Source organism: Coturnix japonica, chromosome 25 (genome assembly GCF_054131305.1).
Source record: "Coturnix japonica strain WE chromosome 25, WE-NBRP24, whole genome shotgun sequence".
In the NCBI taxonomy this organism is placed as follows: Eukaryota; Metazoa; Chordata; class Aves; order Galliformes; family Phasianidae; genus Coturnix; species Coturnix japonica.
In genome coordinates this window covers 7827204-7846949 of record NC_140687.1, presented here as the reverse complement: position 1 = coordinate 7846949, position 19746 = coordinate 7827204, and the positions used below count along the sequence as shown (strand labels likewise).

The window sequence follows — 19746 nt, the reverse complement described above, 5'->3', positions numbered from 1 at the left end:
AAAGCAAAGAACTTTTTAATTAAAGCTTCACATCCAACAGCTGTAGCAGTATCAAAGACTTTGCTTCTCCCTTTAAGCAGATAGGAAATACGAGCTGTACCGCACAACATTTGAAGTCTTTCTTAATAGCTCAATACTACCACATGCAAAACAAAAGCACGAAACCTGGCAGGACTTTTCAATTCCTGCTCTATTTTTCCCAAGGCACCAGACAATACAGCTGATTTTCATAATCCTTGGAAGAAGCACAACACCTGCAATTCAAGTACAATGCTTTCCACCATTTCCATTAATCAAAAAGACAAACGTCTCAAAGCTTCAGGAGAATACTGTATTCCATTGAACCTAAACTGCACTATGCCGAACGTGGTGGAGTTACAGAATACACTGATTTTTAATAAACATTAGTTTTCCTGAGCTCTTCTGGTAAACCAAGCTCAGATTCTGACACTGAAAATGAAATTCTCATAAGAACTAACCTGGTATTTACTTTTGGGCTGCTAAGATAACACAAAAACATTTCAGATTTGGTGTTGAGGAGACAATTCTATTTAGGCATGAAGAAATTAAGAAGAACAGAGAGTACTTCTGAGGTTATCAGAACAGGACTAGGGAAAGCAGGAGGAACAGAAAAACAAGGACAGGAACTACATGAAGCAGGACTGTGCTAACACATTTCAAGAAAATTACTAAGACAGAACTAGAAACACAGGAAGAGAAGAGAATGTATTTTTATGTAACTGATTACACTACAAAGTTTTGCATGTAGATGAAACAAGATATATCCATATCTACAGGAATGAGAAGAGTTAACCAAAAGCCTTATCCAACTAAAACAGACCCTGCTGTCCTGAGTCTTCTGTTCACATCCCACTGAATTCAATTCTAAAAAGGCCCTGCTCTACAAACGATGCAATTCTGAATTGCAGACTTGAATTCAGTAGTACTACTGGATGGATTTTAAACCTCAGACTGAGTCTCGGGAATACATCCAGAAAAATCTCAACAGTTAACATTAATCAAAGTCAAAGAAGAGATATGGAAAAAATCTTTGAAGAGAACCTGAAGTACAGGAACACACAGTTCATGTTAAGAGATTAGAAGTACTCCTGAAAATAAAGAGGAGGAAGCGTTGCAGCAAATAAAACCAAAGGAACAGAGAAGGAAATGGAAGGACAAAAGTTAAGAGGTAAACAGTGAAATAATTCCCCTGCCGGGAAGAGAACTTTCAGACATCCAGGTGAGAAGATTGTGACAGATGGATTCATTTACTCAAGTAAGACAAATAAAGAGGATGTGCAAAACGAAGACATCACAAAGACAAGGGCAGAAAGCAGAAGATGCAAGTAGACACACAGCAAAGAGTCCAGAATTTCTATTGGGGTTTCATGGATTTGTTAACATAACCTTGTCTGAAAAACAGAGACTCTTGGGAAGCAGGCAGGAATACTATCAGTTTTGCAAGTTACTCAAAACCAGGAAAGTCTGTCTAGTAAAAGACTGGACACTTCTGAAACCAGAAAATAATGCAACACAGGTTTTGAATCTATGTCTATTCAGTTGAGGCAGAATTCAGGCAAGGTGAGACAACAGATCTCAGACTAGAGGACTCCACAGGCAAAGCAGCACAACGGAACAGAAAGCAAACAGTGCAGAAGGACAAGCTGAATCAAATTACTTCTGAGTGCCAACTACATACTACTGGAGACAAAGTACAAGGCCAAAACAGAGTAAAAAACCAATAAACAATTTCAGGATTAAGTATTCTCAACCCTTTGAAATTATGCACAAGCCTTTTCTTTACAGCTGGGAAGCAGAATTTCTGAGAAATTCTGAAGTGTTTAACAGTGGAAACACTTTCCAAAATATTCCTGACAATTCACGTTTTTCCTCTTTGTAAATTTCCTAATTCTACAGTAAGGAAACAGAGTGAAGAAAGGGTTGTCACCCCTGCCACAACTAATGACAACTAAAGAACAAAGGCACAATAGTAAGTAATACATAGATTTCTGAAAACACACAAACAGCACAGAATAACAGCACTGGGAGGGACTAGGAACAAGTCATTTTGCCCATCCCTCATGTCTTACAGCAATAAAATCCATAACTAGACTAACCCCAGTACATGTCTAAGCTGTTACTGATGAAAATTCTGTAGCTTTTCCAACCTATTCTTCCCAAGCTCTGCAAGCTTTACTACTCAAAGGCAGTAACTAACACGAATCTTCCTAACTGATACAACCACTAGTTCATAGCCTGTTTGCCATATAACAAGTTTACTATTCTTCTTTACAGCAACCCTTCATATAGTCACATACAACAAAGCAATTAACTCCTTTGTCTTAAGCTTCAAGCTACTCAATATGTTTCACTAGCACAGTCAGTCATTAAGAATTCATTTTACTTAGGTCCCGTGCAGTTGCTTTTTTGGTTTCTCTTTTCTTGTTTCCTAAAACTGTTGTGCAGACAGTGATCACTGACCCTGTGCAAGAAAAATCACAAATACACTCCTCTGTATTTGTCCCAACCAAAGAGTATCCTGTTGAGAAAGTCTGTTCAAGATCAGTTTTCAACCACATCAAAGGACATAATCTTCCTCATTCAACCTCAGCAGCTTCAAGCTTCAGCTTTCAAGCCATGAATGAAGTATTCACTGATACTGTCCTGGAGTCCTTAACCCTCATAGAATAAAAAAATCATTACGGTTGGAAATACCTCTAAGAACAAGTCCAACCATCAACCTATCAGCACCACATTTGCAGCGTTTGAGGCACGGACTCAGATGTGAACGATCCAAATCGTTTATTACAAGTTCTCACATCCCTTATATACCTTCACAAGTTGTTATTTTCTAACTTTCCCATCCGCCCTTACAACTTTCCCAACCACCTTTACATGTCAACACAGCATTCTACAGAACCCTTTTCAACTGTCCATGCAGGCACGTATCCAATCAGAGCTGTGAGACCCTTCTTCTCCTTGCAGAGGTGTCCTTGGTTCTCATGCTGTTTATCTTGCTCCACAGCTGCTGCTCTGAACAGCTTTTCTTGTATTCCCACAAGTACCAGTGCAGCCACCGCCCTCAGGCACCCTGGCCATCCCTTACTCACTTCCTTGGCAATTTGCAGCTCAGGGGTTTGGCAGATGACTTTTTTCCTGGCAGTTCTTTAGGTTCAAAGTCCAGCTGTAATCTCATTTCCCAAATATGTCACTTCCTGTTGAGTTATTTGTGCTTTCTGTAAACCAAGAAACTCAGCAAACTCTCAGTCTATTGTACACAGTCCTTTTGTTGCTGTGGCAGCCACGTGCTGCAGTAAAGTTCCACCCTAGAATGGAGGATCCCAGATCTCAGGCTCATGAGTTGACCATCATTCAGCTGTTCTCACAACCCTGGGTAACACTGTCCAGGTTAACTGAGACTCTTCTCCCCATATCAGGGCTTTCCTATTCAAAGGCAAATAACCTTGGGCTTCCTTTGGCCAAACCAGGCAGAAGAGACATCCCTCAAATCCAGAAGGTAAACTCCATCTTTTCGTTCCTTAACTTGGTTAATAAAGTGCATGGATTTGCCACCACTGAGTGTATCCATTCAACTATTCTAGTACTTGCCCTCAAGTCTTGTACCAAACTACAGCACTTGCTATCAAAATTGGAATCCAAACTCCAAAAAGTTACCTATTATTTCTTTTATCCTCCTACAGTCCCATAGCCTCAAAGGGCACCGCTTTACCCTGACTAGGCAAGCTCTTGCTTTTAACTTCTATTTAGGGCTTCATTTTTGGCCCTGATGCCCACACCACTAAGTGTATCATATTTGAGATTGCTGTAACTCCTGGGGGTACAACATTGTTTTGCCCAGTTTGTGTTAAAGCCAGAGTTACAGTTTTTAATCAGTCAATATCCTTGCACTCTTAGCTCCAGTTTTATTCAATTTCTTGCCAGAGTAACCTGGCAGGTACAAGAATTTCTGTATTCCTGCTTGTTTTCTTAGCTTATGTTTAATTAATCCAAAAAAGGAAACCTTTTCCCGTTGGGCAGTAGCATCTACACTGTTACAAAACCATCTATGGGTAGTAAGAAGCACCCATATCCACCAGAAAACGAACCTCAATATCCTGCTTTCCTAAATGCAATTTCCCACTGCAGTTTGCACACTGCTTTCCTTCCAGTGAGGTCACTCCCAGGTACACTGCCCGGTGCAACTCAAGGGTAGGTATGGCCAGCCATACGGACCACAAACCCACACAGAACCTCAAGGTATCGCTGCACAGAAGACTTATTAGGACCCTTAGACAAGGATCTGGGGAAAGTCGTATTCTTATAGCAGCTTCTGGGTAAAGCTCCTAGCCACAGCTCGGTTCCATTGCAAGAGTTCTGTTCAACACAGAATGTCCTCTGGTGCTGTACCGGAGATTGCCTCTTGCTGGGACATACTCGTGGGGGAGAGGAGTGAAAGGAACGCCAGGACAGCAAGGGAGGGATGCCTGATGACAAGGGTGTGCGAATGTCCCCACCGAAGGAAGCAAAGAGAGCCGGCAGAAAGCGATGCTTCATTAGCGTAGCAAAACACAGCCCCCATTCCTCCCTCCCTCCTCCCCAGCACCCCTTCCCATCGCCATCCCCCGGGGGCAGATGTGCCAGGAAAACGAGCTCTGGGCGTGATCGTTGTGGGAATTCCTGCCTTCCTGAGCCTGTGCGGAAGAGGCGAGAGCCTGGCTGGAAGCCATCCGGGCAGCACCGCGGTGGCAGGAGGTGCACCAAGGCCGTCCTGCGGCCAGCTCCGGGCTGAGGGCACTCGGCGTCCTCTGCTCTACGCGACTCCGAGGAGCCCGGCTACCTGCACCAGAGCTGGGAGCAGCCTGCTCCGCACCCAAGGTAGGTGCCCTTCGTGGCTCGTGCAGAGGAGCGCACGCTTCCTGCCCCCTGCCAGCAGCACCGGGAGAGGAGCGGGGAGCGGCCCCGGACGGGGCGGAACCCGCACTGCCGTACCCCAGGCGGGACCCTGGTCCCGGCTCCAGCTCCCGCTCAGCGCAGCAGGTTTGCTGGCCCAGACGGGCTGCAACCAGGGCGGCAGTTCATGCAGCCCGGGCTGGGCTCCGAGGGGCACGGGAACGGGCTGGGAGCTGGGACAGTGAGGAAGGGAGCAGAGGAGGTCAGCGTGCTCTGCTGCCCGGTTGGATCTCTGTAACACAGCGCAGCTGGGGCTGCAGGTCTTCCTCTGGGCCACGGGAGACACGAGACGGCCTCGCTCTGCAGCTGTGCACGCGTGGATTGACGGAAGCTTTAAACCCCCCGATGCCTCCTTTGGAGTGTCTTAATGTGAAGCCTCCAAGTGGAAATTTGCACTCGCCCTGCTCCTCCTCCCCGGCAGCCCCCAGCTTCTCTTCGGGGACCCTGCGGGCAACACGTGCCTCTGGCGACCCTTGAAATGGCGTTACCTTTTGTTTGCTGAGCGCTTGCCTGATGGCTCAGCTGGGGTTGTGCAAAGCCCTGGCAAGGCTTTTGTTCAGGCTGTCCCGGCAGCTGCAGATGCCTTGAGCACACAGCTGCGGGCCCTGAGCACGTTCAGCATCTGCAGCAGGTCCGGCACTGGGCTCTGGAACAGACGATGAGAAGCTGGCAGCCTGTGGGCTGACTGGAGCACGCGTTGAGAACACGGCCGAGCAGCAGCAGGTCAGTAAAGCACAGCCCAGGTGCCTTCTGCAAAGGGCACGCGCTGCTGAGACCGTCCCCTGGCAGTGAGCGCAGTCTGTGTGCTCGGCTGAAGAGGGAGGGAGGAATGAATTTATTGATATCATGCAGGTGTCCTGGAGTGCTCTAACAACTGCTTAACAAGGCTGTTGTAACCACGTGGTTGTTTATTGCCTTAATTGTTCTGTTTAGCACTGCTGCTATTCGATAAGTTGCCTTCATGGTTCAGTTAAAATTCCCAGCACAGCATCGGCTGGTGGTGGCTGTGACCGTCACAGGCTGGTTTGGCTGCAGTGCTGTCACATACTCTCTCTTCTCAGGAGATGGAAAAATAATCTCCATGTGGTTGGATGTTTTGTTGATTTATTGTTGTGTTTAAGTAAGCCATCCTATTTATTTGAGAAGTGTGAACCATCCAGTTGACTCCTCGCCGTTTTGCACTTCCTTACCCGAGGAATGTGAGCCATCACCACTTTTAGGTAACATCAGCAGTAGGTGGTTTTGAGAACTACATCAGTCACCTTTACAGAGTACTTTTCCCAACCCTTTTCTGAGGGCTTGCTTGATTTCAGCAAGCCCAGGGCTAGTTCCACTCCTGAGAGGATGTACGGACATCTGCCAGAGGATTTAATCCATTTGCCACCAGGTGTTCCCTCACGGATCTGTGGAGGTGGTGCTCCAGCAGGCTTGCTGTGTTTGAGTGTTGGGGGCTGCATTCACGGTGTTCTTCCATGAACCAGGTGCTTTTCTGCACCTCCTGCTGGATGGTTGGATGGCCATACCATTTTCTAACAGTATTTCTGTTAGGGCAGGCAATAAGCCGTCATTCTGCTGCCTCTGTTTGCCTTAACTGTGTAGAGGCAGTGCCTTTAATTAGTGCTATGGGTGCAGTTTTGCATCTGTTTGGAGCTTAACCCTACAGGTGGAGGATGTGTGGCCTAAAGGATTGTAGGCGACTCGGGGAGGTCTTCGTTTATTGTGTGAATAAGCATTACCTGCACAACTTGCACCATGTAGTGCAGCAGAAATATTGTGGAATATCAGTCGCTTTTGATTCTGGAAGGACTGGTGCAGTTCTCCTTTGCTTCATATGTCACTTTCAAACCCGACACGATGCTGATAACACCTTTCCCATTTTGCATCCTATTACTGCCCCCAGTGACCTCTGCTTTCTGCTCAACTACAGCAGTAGCCACGAGAACATTCACAGAAGAATTTGGGATGCGCTTCATGTCTCTTGTCATCGGTTTGTTTCCCTTCTTGCCATCCTGCAGACTTTGCCCATTGGTCACAAGTGGATCCAAACACAGCATACACTCCTAAGGGAGAAGCAGGACTATATTTGTTGATATAATAGGGATATGCTGTAGTGATTTAACAGTGACACAGCAGGATCGGAGGTGGCTGGATACACTTGGTTATTTACTGCATGGAGGGTAGGGTTACGCACACACCTACAGGAGGCCCTCCCATTGAGTCACGAGGCTCAGAGTAGTTCCCCTTTTTTTCTCATGTCTTCAGACCACAGAGGTAAGGAGCTAGGATGTGGCTGGATCCTCTCCTAGTCCCAAGCTTGGTCAAGGCTTTGTGTGGAAGGAATCATACGTGCACAGTCCCTCTAAGACAGAACCTTAGAGAGTACATGAAAGCTCCAAAGTAACCACGGGTGTCTTACAGAAGATCTGTATTGAGAAGGAGTCTTGATGTCAAGCTGCAAGGGATCTCTGTGCAGGTGTGAGCTGCAGAAACAGCCCTGCTCGAGGGCAGGTCCTGTGGTGCAGCCCGCTGCTGTGCAGCAGAGCTGGAGGGGCACTTGGGCTGCTCCCTCTTTTGGGGTAAGATGACTGCCTCCTTGCCGTGCTTTGTCTTAAGTCCCCTCTCAGTCTCAGCTGTTGAACTAAGTGTCAGCTACCAGTTGTTTCAGCCTCCCAGTCTGAGACAGCTTTGTGACGGTTCATCTCTTTGAGCCAGACTGTTTCCTGTGCTGCAGCTCATTGTCTTCCTCTGCAAGGCTGGGCAGTGCCCTGCAGAAGGGCTGAGCTGGAACTGGGACTGCTGCATTCCCTCACAGCTCCCCTGCCATTTCTCTTCTCTCTGCAGGCTCCAGTTCAACTTCTGCCTTCCAGCCGTGATCATCCCAGCCTGCAGGAGAGCAGCAAATGGCCGCAGCACATCCAGTTGAGGTAGGGGTTGGGGAAGCAGGCAGGAGAGGCCAAGGGGCCAGGGATGTGAATGCAGGGGTAGAGGGAGGTGCCCTCAGCCAGCGTGTGTGTGCTGGGGACAGAAAAGCAGCTGGGGTGTGAGGTTCTGTCCTGTGCGAGCTGCTTGCCTGGGCCTTGGCTGTTCCCAGCAAGGAGCCTCTTTGCTTGCAGGAGCCCGTGAGCTTTGAGGAGGTGGCCGTGTATTTCAGCAGGGAGGAGTGGGCGCTGCTGGACCCTGTGCAACGAGAGCTCTACCGGGATGTGATGTTGGAGACATACCAGTGTGTGGCCTCGCTGGGTGAGAGCTTGTTTGCCTTTCCTCCTCGTTAGGGCACCTTTGGCTGTGCAGAATGAGCCTCTGCAAGCCGGGCCTTGAATAAACACCATGCAGCTACATATTGACTCACACCACAGTGCCAGCAAGAAAGGAGATACTGAAAAGCATGAGTTTCAGTAGGGATTAGTATGCACGGCACTCTGATCAAAGCCACAGAGTCAGTGCTGGCAAGCAGGCATCAGCCAGGAGGGAGAAAACCAGCCCTTGTGTTGTGTGTTGCTTGGTGCCACCAGCTCCAGCTCACAGATGAATCCCTGGTTACTGCTATGGAATTGAGGATTTTCCATGCAATTGCCATCAACATTTTGATGCCTTGACCACTGGTAGACTGTAAGAAAACAAATAAGCTGTTGTAAAGTTAATTTGAAAGAAAAAATATCCCTTCACAATGTTCAGAGATGTCAAAACATTCTTTGCTCCAAGGGAAGCTGTAGGCACAGTGTCATTTAGACCTAAATGGTGGTTTCTCCTTGGAGAGGGGCACAGAGTGGAACTGTTGAACAGGCACTGTGCCAGCATGAGGGAAATGCTCTCTTGTTCCCTGTTTCTCTCCCTGAAGCTCCACTTCCAGCCCCCAAGCCCATGCTGATCTCCCTGCTTGAACGAGGGGAAGACCCCTGGATCCCACATGTGCGTAGCCCTGAGACCATGCCAGGAGACCTCAGCCCAGGTGAGGTGGTGGAGGGAAGGGGAATGTTGGGGCTGTAAGAGCCTTCTCTGCCTGTGTTTTATTTTGGGCACCGTGTGCTATTGCTGCATTTCCTCTGTCATCCAGCAGCTGATGGGATCAAAAATACAAAGGAGGTTCCGCAGAGAAATTGTGTAGCGGAAATGCAGCAGAATCACATCTCTGTGGAAGAAATCAGAAGGGATGTCCAGGAAGTCCTGCAGCAAGGTCAGGGTGAGCACATCAAGAAGCCCCTGGGAAAGCATCTGGGAATGACACTGAGGAACCCAGTGGACTCCAACATAGGTCCAAAGCAGCCTGAGGAAACCAGGAGCAAGGATGTGTGCCAGATGAAAAAGCAGAATCCATGCACTGAGTGTGAGAAAAGCTTTAAACTGGATTCCAGCATCACTAGCCACCAGTGCACGCACTCAGCAAAGAGGCATTACGAGTTCTGTGATTCTGCAGAGAGCATGAAATGGAGACTCCACCCCACTGGCCAGCAGTGCATGTACACAGGAGAGAGAGCCTCTGAGTGCTCTGACTGTGGAAAGACTTTTACGGACAGTGGGAGCCTCACTTCCCACCAGTGTATCCACAGAAGAGGGAGACTGTACAAGTGCCTTGAGCGTGGGAAGAGCTTGAAAGGTAGTTCTAAACTCAAAATACACCAACGTGTCCACACAGGAGAGCGACCGTATAAGTGCCTTGTGTGTGGGAAGAGCTTTAAGGATAGTTCTAAACTCAAAATACACCAACGTGTCCACACAGGAGAGCGACCGTATAAGTGCCTTGAGTGTGGGAAGAGCTTCAAAAACAGTTCCAGCCTCACCATCCACCATCGCATTCACACAGGAGAGAGACCCTGCAAGTGCACTGAGTGTGGGAAGAGCTTCAAAGGGAGAACCCACCTCACCATCCACCAGCGTGTCCACACAGGAGAGAGACCATATAAGTGCTCTGAGTGTGAGAAGAGCTTCATAAACAGTTCTAATTTGAAGCACCACCAGAGCATCCATACAGGAGAGAGACCCTGCAAGTGCTCTGAGTGTGAGAAGAGCTTCATAAGCAGCTCTGAACTGAAGATGCACCAGCGTGTCCACACAGGAGAGAGACCATATAAGTGCTCTGAGTGTGAGAAGAGCTTCATAAGCAGTTCTGATTTGAAGCTCCACCAGCGCATCCATACAGGAGAGAGACCATATAAGTGCTCTGAGTGTGAGAAGAGCTTCATAAACAGTTCTAATTTGAAGCGCCACCAGAGCATCCACACAGGAGAGAGACCCTGCAAGTGCTCTGATTGTGGGAAGAGCTTCATAAGCAGTTCTGATTTGAAGCTCCACCAGCGCATCCACACAGGAGAGAGACCATATAAATGTCCTGAGTGTGGGAAGAGCTTCAAAAGGCGTTCTGAATTGAAGATGCACCAGCGTGTCCACACAGGAGAGAGACCATATAAGTGCTCTGAGTGTGAGAAGAGCTTCATAAGCAGTTCTGATTTGAAGCTCCACCAGCGCATCCATACAGGAGAGAGACCATATAAGTGCTCTGAGTGTGAGAAGAGCTTCATAAACAGTTCTAATTTGAAGCGCCACCAGAGCATCCACACAGGAGAGAGACCCTGCAAGTGCTCTGATTGTGGGAAGAGCTTCATAAGCAGTTCTGATTTGAAGCTCCACCAGCGCATCCACACAGGAGAGAGACCATATAAATGTCCTGAGTGTGGGAAGAGCTTCAAAAGGCGTTCTGAATTGAAGATGCACCAGCGTGTCCACACAGGAGAGAGACCATATAAGTGCTCTGAGTGTGAGAAGAGCTTCATAAGCAGTTCTGATTTGAAGCACCACCAGCGCATCCATACAGGAGAGAAACCCTATAAGTGTCCTGAGTGTGGGAAGAGCTTCAAAAGCAGCTCTGAACTGAAGGTGCACCAGCGTGTCCACACAGGAGAGAGACCATATAAGTGCTCTGAGTGTGAGAAGAGCTTCAAAAGGCGTTCTGAATTGAAGATGCACCAGTGCATGCACACAGGAGAGCGACCCTATAAGTGTCCTGAGTGTGGGAAGAGCTTTAAAAGGTGTTCTGAGCTGACACTGCATCAGAGCATCCATCAGGAAAAAGAGACCCTGTGAGTGTCCTGAGTGTGGTAAGAGCTTCAAAGGGAGTTCTGAATTGAAGCTGCACCAGCATATGCACACAGGAGAGAGACCATAGCTTCTGTCGGACATTTTAGAACATTTTGGCCAGGCCTGCATGCAGGGAGATGCCTGGGAACTTGTCTTTTCTCTCCCTCAGAGAATCCCATCTGCTGTGTTACCAGAATGTCTGCACCAGTGAGCTGAAATGGCAGGAAGCCTTGAGTGTGAGAAGGGCTTTGTGCCTAGCAGAGAGCTCCTCACACTCCCAGAAGAACTTCATGCAAAGCTCAGTCCTCATTAAACATTGCAGTCCACAGGACAGGTAGCTACTAGGACTGCATCTCCTGCAGGAAGAGTTTCTCTCAGGGCTGGTGCCTCATTTCTCATGGGAAAACCCCCAGCAGGAGAGACCCTCAAAATGCTGGAGAGCCCAGGGATGAGGGAGACCAATGCTTCTCTCCATGCAGGAAGAGTTTGCAAAGGAGACGGCATCACCGACACCCTCTGCAGAAGGGACTTAACCCAGGAGCTTCAGATGGCCTTTCCTTGCTGCCCAAAGCACTTCTCTCACCATGCCCGCTTTCCACTTCTACTCTTCCCACCAGCTGCTTTTTGATGCTGTTTCCTAGTGGAGAAGTGGTTGTGTAGGGATCTGCTGTGTGTCTGTGTGCATGTGTTGCTCTCAGTCATTTCTGAGCGCACTGATGCATCCCAGAGAAGGGTCAGCAGAGCAGTAAGGTGGCTCTTGGAGGTTTTCTGAGAATCTTCTGTAGTGGAAAGAGAAGGGGGTGAATAAAGTAGCTGAGTTGTTCTGGAGCTTTCTTCACTGTAGTCTTGTTTTTGCTCTTAAAATAAATGTCAGCATGTGGAATGAGGAGAGGGAAAGGTGCAAGCAGGGTTTCGTTTTGGTGCCCTCTCCAGCCCACTGCTTGCTTCTGGACAAGGCATTTCCTTTCTTAATAGGGGAGATGCTCCAGGCCCTTCACCATCTTCGTGGCCCTCCGCTGGACTCTCTCCAAGAGATCCCTGTCTTTTTTGTACTGGGGAGCCCAGCACTGGACACAATATTCCAGATGAGGCATTAATAGGGCAGAGTAGAGGGGGAGGATCACCTCCTTCGACCTGCTGGACACGCTCTTTTTAATGCACCCCAGGATGTCATTGGCCTTCTTGGCTACAAGGGCACACTACTGGCTCATGGCCAATCTGTTGTCCACCAGGACGCCCAGGTCCCTCTCAGCAGAGCTCCTCTCCAGCAGGTCTTCCGCCAGCCTGTACCGGTGCATGTAATTATTCCTCCCTAGGTGCAAGACTCTACACTTGCTTTTGCTAAACCTCATCCGGTTTCTTACTGCCCAGCTCTCCAGCCTGTCCAGGTCTCGCTGAATGGCAGCACAGCCTTCAGGCATGTCAGCCAATCCTCCCAACTTCGTGTCATCAGCAAACTTGCTGAGGGTGGTCACTATCCCTTCATCAAGGTCGCTGATGATGTTTAACAAGACCAGACCCAGTACAGACCCCAGGGGGACACTGCTAGTTACACGCCTCCATCCAGACACCACACCGGCAATGACAAGCCTCTGCACTCTGCCAGTCAGCCAATTCTCAACCCACTTCACTGTCCACTCATCTATCCCATACTTCCTCAGCTTTATAAGGATGTCATGGGGGACAGTATCAAAAGCCTTACTGAAATCAAGGTAGACTACATCTACCGCCCTCCCCCTGTCCACCCAGCTAGTGACATCTTCATAAAAGGCGACCAGGTTGGTCGAGCACGACCTCCCCTTGGTGAACCCATGCTGAGTACTCCTGATAGCCTCCATATCACCCAGTTGTCTGGAGATGGCATCCAGAACAAGCTGTTCCATCACCTTCCCTGGGACAGAGGTGAGGCTGACTTGCCTGTAATTACCCGGGTCTTCCTTCTTGCCCTTTTTGAAGACTGGAGTCTTTTTGCTTTTATAAACAAAGCTCTTCTTGTGGGTTGCTGAGCACTCTGAGGTTCTTTGAAGTCAATTGACTACAAACCTCCTGAGTGGCCCTCTGTATCTCATAGGACTGGCACTGCCAGATTTTCTCTTGTATCCTAGGCATAGCCAAAGGCCATGTAAAAGGTGACTGCTTTTTTCATCATGGCTTTATTAAAGCTAACAAATATTGGCACTAATGGATTTCTGTCACTGAATACCAGTGTAGTCTCCTCTGTTTACTGAAGGCTGTGCAAAAGCTCTTGGACAGACCTAAAGCTGAATACTGAACAGCAAAAGATCAGCTATGAGCACAGGTGTAAGAGGTGGTGGAAATCCATATTGTCATTTGGAGCTGCTAGGCATCCACAATGATGCAGGTGGGAATGGCAGCTGGTGAGTAATAAATGCAAAGAAGGACCCAATCAGCGTCTAACAAATACACTGCAGGAAGATAAAGGAAATCCGTTGAGGGTTTGTATCCTTATAGTGCATGAGGAACTACTTGGAAACAGGTTGGGAAAGCAGAGGGGCCAGGAGGTGACCATAGTGGCCTGACGAATGAAAGCAGCCTCAAATAGATTCATCAGACCACCTGCTGTTGGAGCCAGACTCATGCTGAGCCTGCAGTTGCACAAACCCAATGACTTGCAGCATCCAGGCTGTAGGTGCAGGAGAAATACCATGTACCATTGCCTGCTGGTGGGATGTGCATCTGGCTGCTTCCTTGCAGCTTCAGCTCTGCTCTGCAGCTCCCTGTGTCCATGAGGAAAGCATGTCTTTGCTCAGGGGTGCTGTTTGTATGAAGAAGAGCAACTTATGAACTCCTTCTCTTATGTGAGTATAACCTTTCTCCCCTGCAGTCGGAGGGGATTTGCACCAAGAGCCAGTGGAGAGCAGACTTCCTTGTGCACAGCATAGCCAGGACAAAAGAAATTGTGCTACAGACTGTCAGTTCAGACTGTGTGTTTAGGAAAAGTCACTAATTTTGTGTCTTTCCCTCTGGAGTTTAATACAGGGAAAACCCACTCAGCTGCTCTTCCTGCTGGAGTTGCTGGCTTTCCCCATCCGACAAAGTGATCCCTGTGGTCACTGCAGAGGGAGGCAGAAAAGAATGGATGGCACCACAAGCTCATTATAAAAATGTGGGGAACCAGAGTTAATGAATCTTGGATGAGCCCCTGATCAGCCTGGCCCTGGGTGTGGCAATGGAGGGAGCTGGTCCAGGAGGATCTGATTAAAATCTCATAGCAATGACAGTCCCTAGAATGCAGGAGGCTGTGATGTGTCTATCTGTGCTTGCATCTGGTAGGGGCCACTGATGTAGAGCTGGGATCTCTCTGGATTAGATCAGTAGGATTTCTACCAGGACAGATATTATAGGGATTTACATGTTCCCTGACCTGGCAGCTTGCCCTAATGAAACACTGATTATGCAACAGCAATCTAACTTAAGCTCTAGCCAAAAAAATCCTCTGTGCTGAGAGATGGTGAGAGTACTCTCTCTGCAATGGCAAGGATTTGAAATTGTGCAGTGCATTAAGTTTGCAGATAATGAAACAATCAGGCTGTTTATTGTTGGTGCATGAAAAACAAAACTGGAAAAACTACAATTAGTGCCTGCCCTGAGATTCTCCTAGTTGTATGGCCAGATTAATGGATGAAAGTGTTTCCTTTGTGTGCATGGGATATTAGTTCTGCTTGTCTCTCATTTCATGGCCAGTGGAGCTAAGGATAGCTCCAGGTGTCTGATATATAGCAGAATCAGAACTGAACCCCGGTGTCCTGCTGCCACATCCAGGAGCTGTGAACCCTCCTTTGCTGTCCAGCAGACCCCCAGTGCTGGGCATCCCTGAGAGCTGGCTGCGAGGGATGGAGGAGTTGCAGGATTCCTGCGTTTCTTGCTACCAGCTGCCTCTTCCTGAAGGAGAAACAAGTAAACAGTGAGTACAAGCAGCTGAGTGTGGAAAGGGATAGAAGATGGTCTGGGACTTACCACTTTGTCAGTGTGAAAAGGGCTGTTCCCAAGGCAGTATATGTCCCAGAGGCTGGAATGGACTACAGATGGCTGAGATGCTGCATGCAATTGTTTTTCAATCTTTGCTGTGATAACGCTAAAGGCAGGGCAGCTTGATGAATAGACTGCTGAGCTGGCACCTGTGAGCTTTCAGTGGAGTCTGCCTTCATCAGGACATTTTTTTCCCCTCTTTTGCCCATCTCTGAAGAGGAAATAGTGTCATCTGCACAGTGAAACACCCTGAGACCTACAGCACTAAGAACCTGCTACCAGTACCACCAGGGAGAAAATGTTTGCCAAGCAGCCATCAAGTGCTTTTTCAAAGTTCTGCCACACCACATCCATCTTTCTTCCAGCTGCAGAGACCTCCCACCTTCTCACTCCATGAAGGGGATGGAAGATCCAGCCCCAGGCAAGTGGATGGGGTTAACCTGTGGATTCTTCTAGTGCCAGGTTTTAATCAAAGAGCTGGAGTTATGCCAGAGCCAGTCAGCTGTGGTGGTGGGTGTGTGAGAGTCTAGCACATCTTGATTATTAGGGGCATTAAGAAAGCCATTCAGAATTTAGCGATCTCAAACAGCACTAAGTAGGGTGTTAGAAGATGAGCTAATGTTCCCTTTAATACCCATCTTGGTTCTCCTTTTCTTAATTTCTTTTTATTTTCTTCTTCTTTTTTTTTTTCTTTTTCTTTTTTTTTTTTTTTTTTTTTTTCTCAGACTTTACAAACCTGTGTGAACAATAAAACTAGGTATTGTTTTAATAAGGGACTGCCTCTAAGACACGAGTTGCATTCTTAAAATGCTTTAAATGGCTATGGAGGGAGATGAAGGCCAAGCAGGAAGGACAGAGAATACAAATGTCCCAGGGATTGGACATGTGCTTGTGGGTCAGCATTGCCTGGAGCACCTCAGTGTCCATTTCCTCTGTCTTCAACCTACACAAACTGGTGCAGCTGGTCAGCTGGGAGTCAGGGCACAGTGCCTGACCTCGCAGTATCAAATACAACTTGGAATCTCAAGGGGGAAATAGTTGGAAAGGAATTCAAGAGGTCACTTAGGCTCTCTCTGTACTGACAACCTGAATAGTTAAATTATTCCTGGTTTTCAAAGTAATGTATATCCTTCCTTGGCACTCACTGTTAATCAGTGCTTGGTTACAAAAGACTGCAAGTCTTGTTCTGGAGCCAGCTTCCAATTTTTGCAGTGATTCTGTGATGTTCCCATCCTGAGAGCCTAGAAATGAGTTTACATTTATGGTTGTATTTGTTTGCACTGGGTTTTCTTCATTCTGTGTTTTGCTGAACATTTCCCCTAAGTGAAGATAAATATCCTAATTTTTATGTGCTGTAACAGTCTCTTTAAAAGTCCTTTGAAAGGGAAAGCCCTTTCCTGATGTGTTTCCCCTCCCTCCAGTCTTGTAACAGAAGCCACAAGCATTTCCAAACAAAGCTTTTTACAATTCTCTTTCTATCTTTTCATCTCTATTTCATTTATATATTATATAAAAATAAAGAGGTAATAGAGCATTACCTTAACATAGTGTTTCATCAAGTGAGTTGACACTATCTACAAATAGTGCAATTCTCAGCAATAAGCCAGATTCAGTAGTCCAAAAATTAAATGTGCAATTAAACTGTACGCTGAGTTACACTGCATTTCTCGCTATTACTGTCTTGAAAAAATAACGATCTGCCTGTTTTTTCCAACTTTTCTCAAGGCAATGAAGACAACATAACTAAAATGGATACACCACCTCAGACGCCTTCCGTTTCATTTCCTTGCATAACGCATCACACTCCAGGGAAACTTGGCCTTCTTGTATCTTGCTGCACTGTACTTCCTGTTAAGTATAAATTGAATTGTTTGTAATTCATTTCCCTATATAAAAATTTAATTATAATGTTCATTTTGTTGGGAAAATTGTAAAACAATTTTATTCGGTATATTTACAGAATGAAGCTAATAAATAAATATTATTTGAAACTGTAACTGTATTCAAGCATCCTTTTCTATTTTCCTTCTTTCTGATAAGCTAAACTGAATCAAGAATAAATCAAGTGGTTCAGTTTAATTTTTCATGTCTTTTTTTTCACTTATTTATTTAAGAAAAAGAAATATAACCTTGTGAACTGTTACAAAAGATACCATACAAAGTAACTAATAAGTAACTCTTCTGAAACTTCGTATCAATTCTCTAAACTGGCTGAAACTACAGGGCAAGGTCTGGTCATGGGAAGATCTCCCCTACTTCCTTCTCCTTCCTCCCCCTTACATTGAAGGCCAAAACAAACAAACAAACAAACAAACAACAACAGAAAAAAAAAAAACAACAAAAAAAACCACCAACAAAACCAAAACAGAATACCAGCACAGAGAGAAAGTTATAATCTTATAATCTATACCACTAGCCTATGAAGAATTTTGTCAGGAAAGCACAGTAACATAGCCAGAAGCTATTCTGGTTTTCATGCTTTCTGACAATATGCAGAACAATTTTCATAGCATACAGCAAAATCCAAAAACTAACTTCTTCAGAGCAATTCCAGCACGCTAAGATAAACCACCTGCCTAGATGGTTAAGAATATGGTCCACTACAAGTTGTGGATTACAAATTCAAGTGGTTTATACGACCTTGCATGTTTACATGCATAGCCTCACGATGCAACAGTTAACTTCAACACCAGAAAAGGAAGAAAAAATCCTCCTGTTTTGCACTCAAATTATGAGCTCCTACATTTGATATTAATTGTGATGGTTCAGATGAGGCATATTTACAGAGCAGCTTGGAATACGTGTCCTGTCAACTCCCAACTTCACCAGTAGTATACACAGACAGAAGACTGGTAGAGGAGAATTCAACTGCAAATATTAGGTACTCAATTCTGTTTCTCCTTATCTTCAAGATCGCAGGCTGCAGGCACAGACGACTAAATATACAGGTACACTATCCTATCCAAGCTAAGAAAGAAGTACACTATCTGCTGTAAGAATGCAGCTCCAAGCAAATATGCATAAGGACCTTCTGGAATCAAAGATACCCTAATTACGGTCTCAGACAAGGGCAGATGCATAAAGCAAACGTTAAAAGACATCATCTTTCACACTACAGAAACGAGTCATATTTCTGCAGTCAGATTAGCTGCAACTAATACACAGTCCAATTATCAATGGCTTATTGGTTCTACCATCATTTACCCTCTACACTGTAGCTCTCTGTACAAAAGAGAGCATGGATTTGGGGCTTGACCTGGAAACAGTGAGATGATATTTAAGGTGGGGATAGTGTTTTCTTCACTTTCTGAAGGGAGACACCATTTCACTAGGAATCAGAAGGACCACTTCGTGGCTATTTAAATAAGTGGGCTGTCATCATATAAGAATTAATTTTTATTAATTATATAATTAACTCATAACAACCTTTCCACCTTATTAAAATCAAATTTACAAGATTGAGGGGGGGAAAAAAAGTAACCGTCATCATATTTAAGGACCATAAAACTTTCAGAATAGCAGATCTGGAATGTTCCATTTCAGGCCACTGTAAAAGTGAAAAGTGAGCATCCTAAACATTAATTTCATTGCTTCTTGCTACCACACTTCAGTTGGACATCCACATAATCACTGAAGACATCCCGGAAATCTGGGACAATAAAATCTGAACTGGTCTGAAATAGCTATACAGCGTCAGAACTCAGCAGAAGATGATGACACATTTCAGTTTTCCAAAAACAGTATGAAAATTAGGGACAGCAACAACTAGATGTAACAGAGCTATCATGGAAATACCCATCTTCCTTATTCAATTAAGTCTGGCATAAGAAACAAGACCTCAAAGATCATCAAGTCCAACTGTAAACCTATATCTTAAGGAACAAGAAGCAGAAGTATACACGCAACCAATGATATTATTGATTTTACTGAACACAGTAGAGTAAGAAAAACTGAAATTAGTAAGAGCACTTAGTCACAACCAAATAATTTATCCTCAGCAGAAGTCAACATTTCAACTTACAAATAAAGAAAAGCTAGTTATTTATAAGCAGAGACTGCTCAATTTGAAGCACGTACTCTGGGCATTACCATCCTTTCTCTTGAACATGCGCCCTGCAAGATCTGAGATTTCTGAAGACATTTCTTGGAGAAGCTAAGAACTCTGGGGAAACTGCATCTGTGTGGAAAGCTCAGAAGTTAACCGGGTCTTGAAAATAATTTAAGCATGCTTTGTTCAAGCCAGATAGTGAATTTTTCATTAAGTTAACACTTGTCAAGAGGTCACAGCAGCCTCTGGTTTTCCCCTCATCATACTTGATAGCTATAAGCTTTGTCCTTTATCTCTGCTGAAAGCTAAGGATGCTGATGCCTCTGTTTGCTTTAAGGGCCTCAGACAACCATCAATTAGGAATTCAAAACATCTGTGACTGTTCCAATCTATGTAATCATAAACTTCTCAGTTCCTAATGAGGAAAATGTGCTTTGACTTCTTAAATCACTCCAGATCATCTGATTATTTTCCTAATGGAACTACAAAAATTGAAGTGTGCTTGAAGAGAAAGGTATTGCAAATCTGGGAGCTAACATTTTCTACAATGAATTTTATGTTCCTTAGTGAATATTTTGATTGTTCCACCCAGACTTTCAGCTGCTGTTGCTGCTCTGCTCAAGTAACTGATTCTATTCCAGTCTTGACCAGAGACAATCCATGTACACAAGCCTAGGAACATACAA

General features: G+C 45.8%; 2 long non-coding RNA genes and 1 pseudogene across 4 annotated transcripts; 2 read left to right on the top strand and 1 right to left on the bottom strand.

Moving 5' to 3' along the window:
• Window positions 1-6771: 6771 nt before the first annotated feature.
• On the top strand, window positions 6772-11850 carry LOC146756904 (uncharacterized; annotated as a pseudogene). Its single transcript, XR_014937163.1, has 2 exons — window positions 6772-8190; window positions 8789-11850. The product of XR_014937163.1 is annotated as an uncharacterized LOC146756904 (transcript).
• Window positions 11851-14548: 2698 nt separating this feature from the next.
• LOC146756903 (uncharacterized) lies at window positions 14549-16878 on the bottom strand. Of its 2 annotated transcripts, none has more exons than XR_014937178.1 (3): window positions 16774-16878; window positions 15001-16253; window positions 14549-14925 (listed from the first exon to the last, which is right to left on the bottom strand). It is a non-coding gene; the product is annotated as an uncharacterized LOC146756903 (long non-coding RNA). The 2 variants fall into 2 exon arrangements; XR_014937179.1 differs by having other exon boundaries at window positions 16158-16253.
• On the top strand, window positions 14818-17014 carry LOC146756902 (uncharacterized). Its single transcript, XR_014937181.1, has 2 exons — window positions 14818-14947; window positions 15230-17014. It is a non-coding gene; the product is annotated as an uncharacterized LOC146756902 (long non-coding RNA).
• Window positions 17015-19746: the final 2732 nt, after the last annotated feature.